Source organism: Triturus cristatus, chromosome 5_1 (assembly GCF_964204655.1).
Source record: "Triturus cristatus chromosome 5_1, aTriCri1.1, whole genome shotgun sequence".
NCBI classification, from domain to species: Eukaryota; Metazoa; Chordata; class Amphibia; order Caudata; family Salamandridae; genus Triturus; species Triturus cristatus.
In genome coordinates, this window is record NC_140587.1 from 421,891,196 (window position 1) to 421,906,074 (window position 14,879).

At 44.7% G+C, this 14,879-nt stretch overlaps 1 protein-coding gene across 1 annotated transcript in view; it reads right to left on the reverse strand.

Moving 5' to 3' along the window:
* Positions 1-14,879, reverse strand: part of VPS13B (vacuolar protein sorting 13 homolog B) — a 2,934,705-nt gene that overhangs the window by 2,297,376 nt on the left and 622,450 nt on the right. The window lies entirely within an intron of this gene.

Sequence of the window (14,879 nt, forward strand, 5' to 3'; positions counted from 1 at the left end):
TACAAGAGGTAAAATGTAAACAAGAAAAAATAACATTTTCACAAGAAACATGAAAGGTCTAGGCAGTCATTAAGCCCACACGGGGCCAGGGTCTGCAATTTTTGAATCCAAAAAAGTTCTTTACGTAGGAGTAAATTGGTGGTGTCTACGCCTGGTCTAACATCAATAGTTTCAATGATCTGAAACCGTAGTTGGGAGATTGTGTGATTGGTTTCTAACCAATGCATGGCAAGGCTCGAAGTGCTGTTTTTGTTCCTGATCCTGGATTTGTGTTCTGTGATCCGTGTTTTTATTTTTCGCTCTGTTTTACCTACATAGGCCTTGCCGCAAGGGCATTTGATGCAGTAAATGACATGGGTGGTGTTACAGTCACTGTTGTGTTTTAAGCATATCTTAGAACCTGATGTGGGATGAGTAAGAATGTTTCCTGGTATTACATTGTTGCAGTGAATACATGCTTGACATTTACGAGTTCCGTGGTAAACAACAGATTTGTCACTGGTCTTGGAAAATTTCAAAAGGTTCCGTAAGTTTTTGCCTCTGGTGTATGCGAACATGGGTTTCTCCATGAAGAGATTTTGAAAATCTTGTTCTTGTTGGAGCAGTTCCCACCGTGAGAGTATGATTTTCTTGATTTTGGTTGAAGAGGTAGAGAATCTGCTAACAAATACAAGTCTTTTGGAGGGTGTACGCGGTTTCTGTTTCAATAAATCTGTTCTTGATGTAGCCAGAGCTCGTGTTAAGCAGTTATGTAGAACCTCCTGTGGGTATCCTCTCGATGCAAATTTTTTGGAAGTGATTTGTAATTGAAGGGTGCTGTTGTCAGGATCCGAGCAAATTCTGCGTATGCGAGTGAATTGAGACAATGGTAAATTGTGAATTAGATGACGAGGATGAAAGCTTGAAAATGTTAGAAGACTATTGCGATCAGTGGGTTTGTGGAAGACTGTGGTTTGAAATTGATTCGTGGGTGTTTTGGTAACTTGTACATCCAGGTAATGAATGGAATCCTTGTGAATGGTGTAAGTCAATTGGATATGAGTGTGATTCCTGTTGAGGGTCTCTATCATGGAAATGAAAGATTGTGCTGAATCACTCCAAATCAAAAATATGTCGTCTATATAACGAAAGTATAGACGTATTTTGGACCACCACTCAGTGTTTGAGATGATATTGTCTTGTTCATATTGTGCCATGTAGATGTTCGCATAGGCTGGTGCTCCTGAAAAGCCCATCGAAGTTCCATTCAGTTGTGCATAAAATTGCTGTTGGTACTGGAAATAACTGTTATGTAAACAAAACTTCAAAAGTTGCAAAATAAAGACCTTCTCAACATCGATGTTATCCATTTTAAGTAGAGCCCATTCTACTGCCTCAAGTCCTGCAGCGTGGGGAATCGAAGTGTAAAGGGCTGTGACATCAATAGTGCACAAGAAAATGGAGTCTTGAGAATCAATTGTCATCTGTTGGAGAAGTTGGAGAAAGTGGGTAGTATCTTTGAGGTAGGTTTTCCAAGATTGTACAAACTTCTGTAGGTAGTAGTCCAAAAATTTCCCAATGGGGTCAAAAATGGATTTACAGCCTGATACTATTGGTCGAAACGGAGGATCATGGGGATCCTTATGAATTTTTGGGATCATGTACAGGTGTGGACGTTGTGGATTGGTTGATAATAAAAAAAGCCGTGTGTTGTTGTCAATCCAGTCTTGTTCAAGTGCCATGTTGAGAATGGATCTAAGTAACTCAGTAAGTTGTGCTGTAGGATCACATGATAATGGCAAATAGGTATTGGTGTCCGAGACATGTGCCAGAACTTTAGAATGATAAAATTCTGAATCCATCACAACAATAGCTCCTCCTTTATCAGCCGGTTGAATTGTGATCAAAGGATTGTTGGACAATTTGAGAAGTACTTGACGTTCATATTTTGACGTATTGCTGTGGTGTTTGGGTCTGTAGTTAAGTTTTTCCAAATCTTTGTTGACCAATGTCTCAAAGCTATCCAAAGTTTTGTGGGTTGATGGTGGCATGAAGGTACTCTTTGGTTTGAATTGGTGAAAGGTGGGAGTGTCATCTTGAATGGTGTTTGTTGCAACATCACTAAAGAAATGCTTTAGGCGAATAGTACGCATAAATCTGAAAAATTCTCCTTGAGTTTGTAGGTGGTTGGCATGAGACGTGGGTACAAACGATAGTCCGCGTCCCAGAACGGACTTTTCTTGATTGTTTAAAGTGTGTGATGATATATTAATCACTAGTTCACCGTTTTCCCGCTTCGTAGAGCTTTGCCGCTGCCTTCCTTTCCCTCTCCTGGTTTTTCTTGTGTTGTTGGTTTGGACGTTTCTCTTGGTGGGGGTGGGCGCCCCTGATCCGTAGCCTGTGACAAAAAAGAAGAAGACATGGATGATGTTGAAGGGGTAGGCATAGTTGCACTTGGTGTACTATCCCCTGCTGAGGGAGAACCAGATTGGGCTGGATGCGCTGAAGAGGCCGGTATGCGGCTTGTGGTGGTATCCTTTTCTGACGCTATACTTTCGTCCGAAGTGGTAGGTGTTTTCTTGTTGTTAAATCTTTTACGGGTATATATCTCAGCCCACGTATAAACCTCATTCAGTTTATAATCGATGGTGTCACGTCTGTACTTTCGTAACTTTCCTTCTTGAAACTCCCTCTCATAGCCATCCAATTTTTGGTTGAGGATTTCCAAGTGTAACTTCCAAGAATCTGCTTCCATTCGGAGTTCCAACTCTGTTTTTAGGGAGAAAATTTCTTCTTCTAAATCTTTGATGGTTTTTGACAATTCTTCAATGATTAAGAGTATGAGATCTAATGAGCACTTATTAAGGATTGAGTACCATTTGTCCATGAAGGTTGTATTCAGATGAAAACGAAATAGCATTGGTTTGATGGCCAAACGTAGTCCTCGCGGAATTCTCTTTGCCTTATGATATTGAACAAGGGTGGAGGCATGAAGTCTCTGATTAAGCTGTCTCCTAGTTATGAATTCAAGTTGCCGGAGTTGTTGAGTAATAGATCCACCATGGGTGTCCGTAATTAAATTGTGCAATTGACATTCGTGATCAGCAGGACACAGCAGGTGAGTTCCTCTGCCCTGCCATTCAATGATCCTGTCAGGTGTTGTGCGATCAGTGATATGCCTAAGAATCCAGCCACGTCCAGTGACGCAGAGCCTCCTGGCACTGACCTCATGACCCCACACTGCCCTTTTGTTGCAGTTCCACATGGCAGATGTGAGGAAAGCCTTCAGTGCAAAGCAAATCGCTTGCAACTCCAACTAGTTGATGTGGAGGCAAACTTCCTATGGAAACAAAAGTCCTCTGATTTTCACCTGTCCTAGATGACCTCCCAAGCATAGTTATGATGCATCCGTCATGACCGATAGCTGTGAATTGGTTAGGGAGATGGTCTGCCGCTGGTCTAATTGCGGTCAAGCAGCCACTACTAGTGGAGAAGTGTGGCTCAATGATTAGAGCGGCAGATCCTGATGCAGAAGTCTAGCCCAGGACCAGGGTTCAATTCCCCGCCTCGGCGGGTCTTGGGCTCAAAAATTCCACGAACCTGATAATTCTCGCCTCGGTGCCTTTCCAATCATGGAGTCCCACTCTGCAACTCTGGGCAATAGCTTGCTTAATCTTCACAACGGCCCCCACAACGCTAAGGATGCCTGGCCTCCACCTTGGGGGTGCCCAGGAGTGGACGCCTCACAGGGAAAGCCAGGATGGGTTCCACAGCGGTATTCGTACAAGCGCCTTGAGACCCTTGCGGGTGAGGAGTGCGCTATACAAGTATCAATTTACAATTTACATTTTAGTGCAGGACTTTCACAGTCTCCTTTGACACCTGGATGGAATCTGACAGACTGCCTTGGTGCTGAGTCCACTGAGACTTCAGATCCCACTTGTGCCAATTGGGGCCATATTACATTAAGTGCCCCCTGGGGCCCAACAGGCGTTTGCGCACGTTTTCCCCGCCCGGGGCACTTTGGTATTACAGAAGGGGCTGCAGACGCTAGTGCGGCCCCTTCTGTAATACTAATAGCGCTGGCATACATAAAGCGCCAGCGCTATTTTTAAGTGGACGTTCCCTCCTTGGTATGGGGGTGTGCCCTGGAGGCTGTGCATTCGCCATAATGCCGTGTATTTTCCTTCATTGCACTGGGCACACCTTTTTAAAGGTGCATTCCGCACAATGAAGGAAAATGCGCTGGATGTGTAATGCGGCCCCTGGTGTGGTCCAGAAGCAGGATACAGGAGGCCAAAAGGCCAAGAAGCTTCAGAGCCAACCTCTCTGAGACCCAGGCTGCAGGTTGAAACATCGGGATTATAGCTATATTGTACAGGACTCATTGAGGCGGAGGGATGCCTTAGACGAGCAGCATATTCAGGATGGCTCTGATAAAGGGGAACAGGTATGAAGGAGCCAGGTGTGACTTCGGCACATTGATGGAAAACCCCCAAAAATGTCAACATGTAAGCCATCAACTAGAGGTGGTTTACGATTGTTTGAGGCCAGTCAGAGATACGGGAAGACAAGTATTCTGGACCTCCGTAAATGAGCTGTGATCACCACTATAACCTTTGTGAACGCCTGGGGAGCACTAGTAAGGCCAAAGGAGAGCAAGGTGAACTGAAAGTGCTCTTGGCCCACCTGAAACTGCAGATGTCTGTGAAACTGCAGGACAGGGATGCGAAAATATGCATCCTGCAAGTCCAGGATTACCATCCAGTCTCTTGGACCCAGGGCAGACAGAACTTGGGGCAGTGTGAGCAATTTGGAACTTGACCTTCCAGAAGAAGGAAGAACTGCAGAGGGCGAAGGTCTAGGAAAGGGCTGGATGCCTCCGTCCGTCCAAACCAAAAAGTAACGAGAGTAACAAGCAGTCCCGTTTTCTGATGCTGTCACCCTTTGTATTGCTCCCTTAGACAACAGAGCTTGAACTTCTCCAGGGTGTATTTAAAGAGATCCTCGGGGAGATGCTGCAGTGTAGGTGAAAAAACAACAGTTGGACAGAATGCAGAACAATGTCATGTATTCACCCCAGTACAGAGTTCTGGCCCTAAATCCATCGTTTTTTTGCTCACCGTGCCATTCCAGTTTGAACCAAGCCATAGGCAAATCAGTCTTGACCCTTTGCCTCATGGGAACAGTCCAGCCTGAACTGCCAAGCCAGGTCCTCCCTGGACTGGAAACAAGCATCCTAGGACCGGTTTCAGTGTAGGTGGTATGTTCAGGGGGCCGGTAGAACAGAAATGGTAGGGGTATCCATTTTCAAAGATCTGGACCACCCATTGATTGGTCGTGATGCTCCTCTTGCAGGTGAGGAAAGAGATGCAACCCCCTACCGGACAATCCTGTGCTGCCAAAGAGTAAATTAAGGCAGTGGACAGGGGCTGGGGATATTGGGAGCTCGATGCCCCTGGGGGCCTGGATGCTGTGAGCCTGCTACCAGCCTTGAGAGGACTGGGAGGCCATGTGTTGCTGAGCCGCTTAGTATCTATGCCTCTGCTGAGGGCCCCGAAAGGGGCACTGCAGTTGAGGAAATTGCTGAACTGTCAGAGCTAAGCCCAGAGAGCAGGCAGTGGCCTTACTCTCTCTGAACCATTCAAAGGGCTCAGCCCGCCTTCACTCCGAACAGCCTAAAGGCATCAAAGGGCCTGTCCATGAGGGATTGTTGTATGTAAGATGAAAAGCCCATGAACGAATCCAGAGATTGTACCTGAGCACCATGTTAGTACCCACTGCCCTCCCTAAGCAGTCAGTAGCATCCAGACCAGATCTGACTGAGTATATTGCAGCGTCTGGTCCATCTAAAATGAGCCTCTGTATGGTTGGATGGAGGTCATCTGGTACAGCTGGCAAGATGTCCACCATTCTGTTCCATAACGCATACGTAACCTGCTCAGGAGGCATGTTGTATTCACTGAACTAAGTGCTATGTTTGTTGAGAAGAACGTCTGTTTCGCAAATGTCTCCATCCTTTGAGATTCCGTGTCAGGTGGGTTGATCTCTGGAGCATGGTGCTATAGTAAGTCTGAATCTCAAGTGGGTCTGTGCCGCCATGCCACTTGTCTGTTAACTGATAGAAAAGATCCTGGCTTGACCCAGGAGCTCACCAGAACATCAGTTAAGGTCTCATTGAAGGGGGTGGATTGAGCCCAGTTGAGGACTTCGGTCAACACATTGGTTTTAACTTCATGAGGGGGTTAGGTAAGGTCCAGCACCTCAGCTGCTCATCAAAGGACTGTTTAAAAAGAAGCAGATTCCTACGCAGCCATAGGGTTAGATGAAGAGAGCCTCATGTCCGTTGAAGTGTTCAGAGCACTGGCATCTTATAAGTTACCATCTTCACCATATTGGTTTTCATCATCGTAATTAATGTCTGCCACAACATAGTGTGGAGCATGAGGGTCAAGGTCAGAATGGGCATAAAGTTGAGTTCTGGGTGGTATAGCATGAGTCTCTGAGTCAAAAAGGACTATCGACTCCACTTCCGGTGTCGGTGATGTCAGCATTGGCGTCGAAACTGGAGCTAATGGCATTGGCGTGGTGTGGTGCGTAGCGCTGAGATCATATTCATGGGTGGCACCGAGGCTTAAGCTGGCAGCGCCAATCCAGTGGAAGGGGTCGATCTTCATGTGAAGTCAAGTGTACAATCAGTGTCAAAGAATAACCTGCAGAAGGTAACATGACTGAGGCCCTCCTCGGATCTGTGGGGCCCGAAGTCAAAAGGGATTCAGTGTGGCACCAAAGATTTTATCCATGGGCACCTGTATCTCCTGGAGCAGTTATTCAACCACTATTCCTTCAGGGAAAGGCCGAAGCGGATACACTGAATGACTCAGAGTGGTGGAAGAGGCAGGATGAGGGAGATCCATGCTTTTTATGGCACTTATAGACTTATCCGAGCCCTTCGATGACGTCCGATCTTAGCAGTGGTGTCTGGAGATGGACAGCGTCGGTGCCCTTAACTTCGATCGGGATAGGGGCCTTTGACTGTTAGGAACGGCGTAGTTAGGTGATGTCAATCTTTATCTCGCGAACAGCTTTTTTCTTCTTCTTAACCTTAGCGCAACACAGACATGCCACCAAGTTTTGTTTGAAGCTGAGGCACTATATGCAGCCATTGCAGGTGTCCATTACCGAGAATTGTTGGTTAAAGTCACGGCACGGTTTAAAACCTGTGATCTTAAGGGGTGACATTGTCTGCCCACTTGAACATTTTAGAGGGAAACATTTTCTGTAAGATAGGACAGAAATTAGATCTTCTTCTGTAGGCTAGTAAAATGAAAGGACATGACGTCAATGCGCGGAGGTGGAGTACATATACTGGGCCAGACGTCATATTCGGGGAGGAACGGACCCGATGCGGAGTCTCATGCCACCACCTGTCAATGTGTGTGGGAATTGCTACAAATGTGCCCGGATCCAGTCTGGCAACTGGGAAAATTCACAAGGAGAGGAATCTGCAGTTAGACGTCTCTATCAGAAGCAGTAGTTCTTTAGCATATTCAGGTTGCAGGGCTTCCTACATTTTGCTGCTCAGATGTCACTAATGTTGTTGCATCACAGTGACTCAAATATTTCAAGAGGGGGGCTATCTCACAATGCAGGCTTGCTGTGTAATTCACCCCAGACCCATTCCAATGGGAGCCATAGTTGGGCAACTGGAAGTCACTGCTGCATCAGAGTACAGACTGAAGCAATCCCTAGAGCGCAGCATAAGGATACGCCCCCACAGTTAAGACGGAGGGTAGAGATTTTAATATTTGTTAACTTCTTGTAATTGCTCCCCATTACACAAATTTTGTTGGAACCACAAACATCATAGGAGCTCTCCTATTTATATTTATTGCTAAGGACCACAATCCCTAATATAGTCAATTATGGCTGAAGGATACTCCGTGATTGTAGTGTACCACTGACTCCAAATCAACAAACAGTTCTATTAAATGGCATTGGTAACTGCAGTGTTCAGCCCGCTTCTACATATGTATGTATGTATATGGTATTTCTATAGCGCAAATCTAGCCTGAAGGCAGCAGAACTGTACACAGTCAAAGGCAAGCTTAGTGTAGATTTGGAATATAAGGGCAGTGAGATAAGGGAAAGAGGGGTTGCAAACAAGATCTTACATTTTGGACAAGTGGGGGCACAGGGTTGAAAGTCAGGGCTTCCAGTTCCACAACTGACAACTTAGGTAGCCACCATATCCCTTCCTTCTAACAATCTACTAACTATAGGCAAAGCAAAACTATTGATAGGAAAGTCAAATATTCAGTATCGATGGAAAACAAATACCTTTGCTAGCTTGACTCTTTAGCAAGTCAATACAGGTTATTCTCATCTTCCAGCTGTTCGACTTCAGGTCAGCCCTAGTTGCGATCTTTGGGTGTGACCCATATTTCTCCCACACTGGCCTCTGTAGCAAAACCTCTAGGGAACTGCCTTCATACCTGGATAACATTCTGGAGCCCAAACACCACTTTTAACTACTTAGATTAAAATGCATTAAATTGATAAACCCTTCAGCATTTATGGGAACTGCCAGGGCGTACTCATTTGTGCTTCCTTACATTAATAAGGACAATGCATTTCTGATTGGACTTCCAAAGACCTTCTTGCATCCTCATAATGGCAGCAAAGGTAGCACGCTTGATTAAGGGTAAACGTAGATGAAATAAGGTACATTGGCTGCTACTGCCAGCAAACACTGAATGTGAACCTCCAGGTGTAATTATAATGCCGCCTCCGTACAGGGCATGCTTTATTGATGTAGCATGTCCTGAAGGTCAGCATATCTTATAATACCCAAATATTTCAACTGGAAGGCTATACATAGACCCAAGCCCTTTCATCTTATGGCCCACGCACCTTTAACAGCCGCCCTGCTGATTTCCCAGAGGCACCATATTTGTTTTTGTTTATGAAAGGATTAAAAATTACGCTTTTAAAAATATTTGTAATTGAAAGTTCGCGATGGTACTGAGCTCTCCTGGGTTTATTATTTTATGGTCTGTTTTTTTGGAGCAGGATTAACGTGGGTTAATTTGAACCATGTTCTTCTTTATTAGAACTGGCCGAGTATAACGTGTTCCACTGAAAGTTCAGGCAAAGTTTGTGCTGCAAATAGTTTTTAAAAACATTCAAAACACTAACATTAATTGGCAGAAAGGAGGCAAGCCAATGGATGCCCTCAGGTAAAAAAAAGTATGCAGGTGAAAAGGTGGGTAATTCAAATTACATGCTTTAAAACCCATGTAAACAAGTGAAAAGGGCCCTTGCCAATAGAGCTCCAGCAGAGAGGCGTGCTTTGGAATCCAGTCGCATAATACTAAATGCTAACCAAGAAGATTGCTTGCAGTGTTTCTGCAGCAATGAGATAGAAGCGTTGATTAGTTCTCAGTCTGAAAAGAGTTGCTTTGCTCCATTAATGAATCCTTAGAACATGCCTAAACACCAAGCTGGGACAAACTGATGGCCACGCTGTGTGCCCTGAAGGACTAGACAGCCAAGCCAACCACAGTGAGTCTTTAAAACATGCACTAAAAATAAAGGTGTGACAAGTCTTTCAGGGCCCGCTCTGTGTGCCCTGAAATACTTTCCAGTGAAGCACAGTTTATCCTTAAATCATGCCTTATGCAACAAGATGCCACAACCGATGCCCACCGTGTGGCCCCAGAAGGGCTTGTCAGCGAAGCTCTGTGTATGCCCTAAACACAAAGATGTGACAAGTGCTCATGAACCCCATTAGTTGGCCCCGAAAGACTCATCAGTCAAGCACAACGAATCCTGAAAAAATGCCCATAACACCAAGACCGTACAACTGATGGCAACACTTTGTGCACTAAAAGTCTCGTTAGCCAAATATAGTGAATTTTTAAAATATGTACGAAACACCAAAATGCCACATCTGATGCCCACTTTGTGGGCCCTGCAAGATTTATCCGATAAATGAAATCTATTCATAAAAAACATACCGCAACCACAAAGGTGTGACATACTGATGCCCACACAGTGGGCCCTGAAGAACCTGTCGGTGAAGCACAGTGAATCCTTAAAACAAGCCCTAACCACCAAGATGCGACAAGTGATGCCCACATTGTGGGACGTGAAGGACTTGGTAGGCCTCTGGTTTAGTACCCAGCGAAGCACACAGCAGAGGTTATGCGCAGAACATTTGTGACAAGGACTCTGAATGGTTTAAAAAATGGAAGCATGTGAAATAACAAATGATTGCATTTCAATCTTTTTCCTAAGTGGTTAAAGAACTATGCAAGCACTCTCCCGCCCCCTTTTTTATATGCACACCTGGGAGGAATAGCGAATCCTGTTACTCTCCTCACTGCTGCGCTGATGTGGTTAAGACCAGATGTTTAAATGTTACAGTATGCACATTTTCTTCTCTTCTTCCAAGGCAAGAGCGAAATAAGAGGAATATTTGACTTCACTCCACAAGAGACCTATTTAATAGTTTGGCGGTTGTGTAAGTAAAGGTAGCTTGGCTAAGTCAATGTTGACGACATACAGAGCGACATGATCCTAATGAGTTGGAAAATATTGGCCCTCGTGAGAATCAACCAGATGCTACTGCGCTGAGAAAGCTACTGTATTATTGAATTTCATTTTTATGAGGTAAAATTTATTATTCAGCCATTAAGGTATCCCACATGAAATCTTGCATAAAATACTTTTACAGTTGCTTTCTGGAAAGTAGATTTTATTTTAGCTTCAAGACATCATCGACGAAGGGATTCAAAAGGCCCGTTTGATCACACGCTACAGTGAAATGCAAGGCCTGTAAGCAATTTTGCCCCAAAATACCAGATTAATGAAACTAGACCATCAACAACATAATGAACTACCTGAAAGGGACAAGGAAAAGTGGTAGCAAGTTCCAGGTTTTCAGAGAAAACTCAATCCATGTGTTGTGTAGCGGTGTATGCTTTCACTTGGCAGGCTGATGGAGCCTGGGAATGAATGCAAGTGCTTCACGTGCACTGAGATCACATGAAAGCGACGTCTTGAGCAGCAGAACTGTTTCACAAGCCTTTCACTTTCACAAGCCAGGCATGTAGAGGAGCAAGGAACATCCACAGGCAGTACCTACCGATATGACTCCTCCACAGTGCCGTACATTATAGGAGGGGCAGCCAGGGCATCTCACTTTTATGCAGAGGGCAAAGAAGCAAGGATGCCAACCAGTGGAAGAGGGAAGAAAGGTTTATCCATCTCAGTTTAAAAGAAAATAGTTGAGAGTTTACTCCTATATAGATAGTGGGACAGTAGCTCGAGTTATCTCTGTTGGGAACATTATGCCACCTCACACTTCTTTTCTGGGCCAACACGGGCATTCAACTTGAGACTGGCAAACCTCATTCGGTAGGTCACCATGAGGACATACTAGCATTTCTGTTTGCTGATCTCTTTGAAGTCAACCAGCACCGATTTGGCCAGCTTCTCCATCAAACAATGTGGTTAAAAAATGTAATTACATAGCACAAAGGCAGCATAGGCCTGAGGATGAACTAAGTAATATATTATAACAGAATTACCATAACTCTAGTACTCGTTTTATAAGCTCAACTATCGAGAGACCTCTTGAGGACCCCAGTATTTATTTAAATAAGAAATTCGCAATGGACATAACACACACCAGGCCATCAGCAGGGGCACACTAAAACAGGGGTATAGAAAGGCACAAGGGAGGCTATTCACAACAGCATGACTTACATGGGAATTTCAGAGTGCCTGAGGGAGTGAATGATATAGCTATATAGAGGAGGAAGCACTCCACCGCTTCCAGTAGCAGTGCCATTCTGACCTTTTCGCAAATATCTACGGGTGGCTAAGAAAAAAAATTACAAGTAGGTGGTATTCTCTTAGGAATAGATAATTACACACTTTTACGTAGGTGAAAGGGTAAGGAACCATAGAAGCACTGCTGTGTTAGGATGAGAATTCTTACTCACCCTAGGGTGACATGCTTCATTATAGGGTCCCCTCCTCACACTAGAACAACAAGGTACCATGTGTGGGCCACAACTCTCCCGCGGGAGAGGAGCAGGGGTGTTTTAAAGCACGGTAAGGACTACTTCCTATGTGGGCAGCGTGCAAAGAAAATGTGAGTAAAACTATCTCCTGATGGGCAAAATTTTTTATTCTGGTGCCCCCAGAGGATAGGGTTAAAAAGTTAAAGTGAAATAGGGATATAGATATTACCCTCTCATATGGTCAACATGTTTCTGCCATGCAAGACTAAGGAAGTTATAGGCATTCCTCAGGACCAAAGTATGTATGTCACTCTGCTGTATGTAGTGTAAAAGATAAATAACAAAAAGGTGTGGGGCCATACATTCAGCTCTGGAGCTGTTCTTGTAGCACCATCGTCTGATACGGTCCACTGGATGCTGTAAGAAACATAGAAAATTTAGGAAGCACAGTTCCTCATATATAAATGTGCGACACCAGTGTCCGTCACCAGCACTTCAAACTCTGTGTTGGGTATGTTTGTGCTCCCACTCAGCATATAAATCGGCCTTACCATCAGCATGCAGGCTAGGGACCGTCAACAGACCTTTCCCTGCCTGGAGAGCTATATGTGCAAATACACAGAATAAGTAAGAGGAGTTAGAAAAAGTATATGGAGTTAGAAAAAGAAAAGGAACACACTGTTCCATACACAGTATATCAATACCTTGTACTATGGGTGTGATAATATGTAGAACTAGTAGGTGTGACCTTAAAAATAGCCAAATTAAAAACGACGAAAAAAAACAATAAACTGCAAGGGTTGTTGCCAAGTGGAGATTGTCATGAGCCTCACAAAGGTGTAACAATGCGGGAGAGAGCTAGTCTCATATGTACTTATTTTAGAGAAAGACTTACTCATTTTTAATAATTTTTAATTGTGGTGGGAATTTGTAATGTTAACATAAATAGGACTATTGCGGATACGAGACCGAATTGGATTGTAACTTTGAATTTGAATCTGTGATCTCGGCACCTCACACGTGGTCTGCGCTCTCGGACGTTGTTTCACTTGCACTTTCCTCTCCTCCCCTTCCGGGAGGAGAAAGGCCCGTCTTGGAGCCGCCATTTTGGGTTAGTTGCACTCTAGTGATTGGCAGGACCTAGTACTTAATGAGCCTGCCAAAGTGGGCACGCGCCACTGGCGCGCCAAAGGCAAGCCCATCTGCGCCCGTCCGCAACGCGGCCAGCGCCAGGCATACTGCTCAAATACGCCTAGGTACTGTGTTTTCGCCAATGCTATTAAAAAGTTACCAGACCAGCAAAAAATGTGACTTCCGATTTCTGCCGGACAAAGTCAAAGGTCCCCTTTCATGCCATAAATGCAGAACTGTGCTTATATTCACAGACACCTGCCCCAAATCCATGGATACTAAAGCATTAACGCTCAGCAGCTCTCTACTTAAAGGAGGATTGATTAATGCACGCTCACTCTGTAAACACTCCCATAATATTAGAGAACTGATTAGAGACCTACAGCTCGAATTCCTTTGCCTCACCGAAGCTTGGCTCAAGGAGTGGTGTAACCCAGATATAGCTGTAGCACTCCCCCCCCCCCCCCCCCCCCCCAACTATACAATATGTAGGAAAGACAGAGATGAAACCGGGGGGAGGGGGAGTTGGCCTTCATTATTCGCGACTCGTTACAATACACAATTGTTGACCTCTACGCCTTGAAGGGAGCAGAAAGCCTATGCTTCTACTTCACTACTTCAAACTCAATGCCTCCCTCTCCTTCACAAGAGGTCTAATCTACCGTCCGCCTGGCCCCAGTTCTGCATTTTTAGAATCACAGGGTGACACCCTAAGCCACTTTTTGCTCAGATACGCCAATTTCACCCTCCTAGGAGACTTTAATCTCCACTTAGAATGCAGAAACGAGCCAGGAGTGGACAATTTTCTCGAAATCACAGGATCGCTTGGAATGCACCAACTGGTTGTAACCTCTACACACCAGGCAGGCCATACGCTAGATGGAGTTTGTTCTAACTTCAGCTCACTAATGGTCGACACTCCCATTTCTCAAATATGGTCAGATCACAAATTTATACCTCTCAGCATTAAGGTGCCAGTTGATATAAACCCCCCTAAGCAAATACCACCCCCCCACCTCCAAGACACAAATGGGCTAAACTGGTTTCTAATACAAAGCTGCCTACTCATGCCTATGCATCCATACCCATCCTAACTAGAGACACTCTGGAAGATGCGCAACTCTTGCATAAGTGGATGACATCCATAAGCAACGAACTAGCCCCACTTTAACAACCTAACAATAAGTGCAAACCCAAAACCCCAGTGAAAGCAGATAGATAGTGGGGTCTGAGGGAAAACTAACGGACCACGTGGATAAGTCCCCCTACTCAATTTATATAAACAAAAGAGTCCACGGGTCCAAAAAGAGAAAGAAAAAGAGAAGAAGGATGTGAAAAACTGTGTGCAAGAACACGTTAACGGTCTAGATAAAGAAGTCCTCAGAAAGAGGACCTAATCCCATCACCCACCGAAGTGGCATGCTTCATCATATGGGATCTCCTCTCAACCGCAGCCTAGTGCGATTGAGGAGCTACAACTCCAAGCCTTCGTCAAATGGAGGAGCTCGCGGATGTTTTAGCAGTGCTATGAGGACTAGATCTCCTAAAGGATCGATGAAGCTAACCTCTGGTGTGGTGAACGAATGATAAGTGTTGCAGTGTAGATACCAGTAAAATTGACTACGAGGAGAGAGGAAAAGAAAACTATTTAGTGAATAACTCCAAGTGCCAATATTAAAAAAGTCAATGAAGGCATAGTCCTTAAATTGTTGGACACGCGTCAAATGGTCAACATGT